At 43.0% G+C, this 3,399-nt stretch overlaps 1 non-coding gene across 1 annotated transcript; it reads left to right on the forward strand.

Moving 5' to 3' along the window:
- Nucleotides 1-390: 390 nt before the first annotated feature.
- Nucleotides 391-463, forward strand: TRNAT-UGU (transfer RNA threonine (anticodon UGU)). The gene has a single exon. It is a non-coding gene; the product is annotated as a tRNA-Thr (tRNA).
- Nucleotides 464-3,399: the final 2,936 nt, after the last annotated feature.

Here is a 3,399-nt window from a genome sequence, read left to right on the forward strand (position 1 = left end):
TGTGTGCCACATGTACTTACAGGCACATTCCAGGGGTGCAGCAGGTGTCCTTTGGACACCCTGGCACCCTTGGAATTGCGATTCTCAAATTGCGATTTTCACACAGAAAATCGCAATTTGAGAATGTAACTCCATTCATTCCTATGGGCCTTTTGGCCCATAGGAATGAATGGGACACTCATTATCGCAAATAAGGAATGTTAAAGATTCGCAAAAAAATTGCGAATTTTTACCTACATTCCATTTTGCTATTCTCAAATAGCGATTCCTTAAAAATCGCTATTTGGGAATCGTAAAATGGAAATTACCTACATATGCCCCAATATTCTTACCTGAGGTGTGTGATCTTCGTCCATTATATGGGCTACTGCAGCTCTGTGAGCTGTGCGTGGCTCCATAGCTCAGGGGTTAGAGCACTGGTCTTGTAAACCAGGGTTCGTGAGTTCAAATTTCGCTGGGGCCTCTCCCTCCAAATTTTAATAAAAAAAATACCAGTTTTCTTGTTTAACCCCATCGCTGCTGGCCCGTTTCCGCCGCTGTGCGGTAAACAAACGAACAGCGCGGGGCCGTGTCGAACCCCAGCCGTCATCAGCACACGAGCACCGCGGAGCGTGACGGCTGGGGCTCGTCACCAGCATGCAAGGGGTTAAAAAGGGATCTCGAGAGAAATCGGACCAGGACTGCTGTCCTTCAAATAAATTTAAAAGGTAAATACACTTCTCCCCAAGCAAGGTGTTTGGTATGTTCATGGGCGACCTTATGATGTGGTATTTTAATAAAAAAATTAATAGCTAGTTTGCCAGGAAGGGCCTACTGACCTCCCAGGCACTACATCCATGAGGAATAGCAGTCACCTGCGGGGCAGCTTCAGCTCACAAGGTCATTTTGGGCCTCTAGGGCTTTTACATTAGTTACATTTCTTTATTTTGCTTGAACACAGTCACATTTTTAGGTCGAGCCACGGGTAGCCAATGGGCTGCTCGGCAAGGCATGGTGTATGGAGGTAGGGACTTCAAGCCCCGCCCACTCTCCGCCCACATTTTTCATTGGCTTGTAACATTGTCCACTGTAAACTGTGGCTGTTCATTTGTCATAATGCTTAGTAGTCCCTCCTTAGTACCACCTTCTCTCCTTTTGTAACATCCCATGGCGACACCCCCTGTTACGTGTGTTGTTACTCAGTAGGCTTTAATTACATCCTCCAAGCAATATTGTCTCAACCAGCTTTGTCCTGCCTGTTGTTGCTGGCAGGACACGCTCTCTCCTAACGCTTGAAAAAAATTATAGCATGCATTTGCAATGTAATAGGTCTAGCATTTGCAAGAGTTTAAGCTATTGGCATTGTAAATCGCAATGACTTTTATTTATGTGCACTGCTTGCAGGTTTTCAAAACACATAAATAAAAGACATTGTCATTTAAAATGCCAATAGCTCTAAATCTCGCAAACACGAGACCTACTGCATTGCAAATGCTTGTTTAAAACTGGGTTCGAGGAACTTTCTCAAATTCCCTCAAACCCAACGATTGAGATACACAAATATTTTCTAACCCTAATTTCTCAAAAACAACTCCACAGGTTTACATCAAATCACAAAATGCACGCTTTCTGGACCAAGATCTAGCTTCCTGCCAAATTTTGTGTATTTCCATTCAGCAGTTTTTGCAGTTAAGATGCCTAAAAAAGTATATGCAAAATGCACGTGAGATTTTGCATTTTGGGACCCATATTCAGTATGAGCTGGCCAGACAAGAACCCGTGCAGTTCTGCTGTCCTAGGCAGTCTAGTGCGCCAGTGGGAACCCTGATCTGCCTTGAAATCCCACCTAGACAATCCCAGATCAGATTTCTGAGGATGTGCCATTGAGAGGCTGGACCGCATGAAGTGAACTCAGGTGTGTGCACAGCTGTCATGGAGCCCGCATTTCACATGACCACAGTCCAATTCAGTGGAAGAACCAGTTCGTAGTTTTGGCAGTTTGGGTCATAGGGGCATATGTAGGTAGCCGTTTGCGATTCGCAAACGCCGAAATTTGGCGAATTTCAGCATTTGCGAATCGCAAACGGCGTTTTGCTATGTAGGTGCATATTAGCAAAATAAGGAATCGCAAAAATTGCGATTCTTTATTTTGCTCAAGCATTTAAGGAATTGCAATTTTGCGATTCCTTAAATGCTAAGTAGGAGTCAATTAAAAAATGCGATTCAGGCTTAAGGAATCGCAAAATACCACCTACTCCAAGTAGATGGTATTTTGCAATTTCCTTTAAAAATGCATTTTTTTTTAATTTAAAGTGCCATGTGGCGCACAGACATGCCCTTAGGGCATGTGTGTGTGCCACATGTACTTACAGGCACATTCCAGGGGTGCAACAGGTGTCCTTTGGACACCCTGTCACCCTTGGAATTGCGATTCTCAAATTGCGATTTTCTCATAGAAAATCGCAATTTGAGAATGTATCCCCCTTCATTCCTATGGGCCTCTTGGCCCATAGGAATGAATGGGACACTCATTCCTTAATTCGCAATTTGCTAATCGCAATTAAGAAATATTAGGTAATCGCAAAAAAATTGCGAATCAATACCTATATTCCATTTTGCGATTCTCAAATAGCGATTCCTTAAAAATCGCTATTTCAGAATCGCAAAATGGAGATTACCTACATATGCCCCAATGTGAGCGAGATAGTCACATTTCTGCCCAAGTCCAGCCAGGAGCATCATATTGCCTCGGATTAAAGGCTGCATTCAATAACTGCTGGAAAGACATTATTACAGTGATTTGCTAAAGATAACACAGTGTGATAAAGTAGATAAGCTGGGATTCAAACAAATGTGTTCCAAAGTCAGCAACTTTTTTTTAATTTTTAATAGAGTTTTATATAGCACGAACTTGACCCGAATCGGGTATCAGAGCGCTTTACATAGTACCAGTTACGTTACATGAGGACACATTCATTTTTGTCAGGCATGGTGAGATTAAGTGATTTGCCCAGAATCACAGGATGTTGAGCGTTGTTCCCGAGACTCGAACCCAGATCCCCAGCTTCGAGGTCGACCGCCCTAGCCAGTAGGCCAACTCCTCTCTCCCGTTAGGCCAACTCCTTAGCCACAAGTCCTCATCTTCAGCCCAGAAGAATCACTAATACCAGCCTGGACCCCTCAGCATGTCATCATTGAAGTTCTGTAAAAAAAAAAAGACAGTATTTCCAGAATGGCAGATTAATAACATTTCCCCAAAGATGTATCCTTTTCTCTAATAATAGCTTGTGCTTTTTTATGCAGCACTTGATACTGGAGCCTAGTAATTTACTTCAGCAGCAAATGCTCTCTCATTTACTGGGAAAATGGCTTTTTTGTTAGGTGAACATTTAATGTGCGTGATTTTTACTCCAGGGACTT

The sequence above is a fragment of the Lissotriton helveticus genome, chromosome 7 (genome assembly GCF_964261635.1).
Source record: "Lissotriton helveticus chromosome 7, aLisHel1.1, whole genome shotgun sequence".
NCBI classification, from domain to species: Eukaryota; Metazoa; Chordata; class Amphibia; order Caudata; family Salamandridae; genus Lissotriton; species Lissotriton helveticus.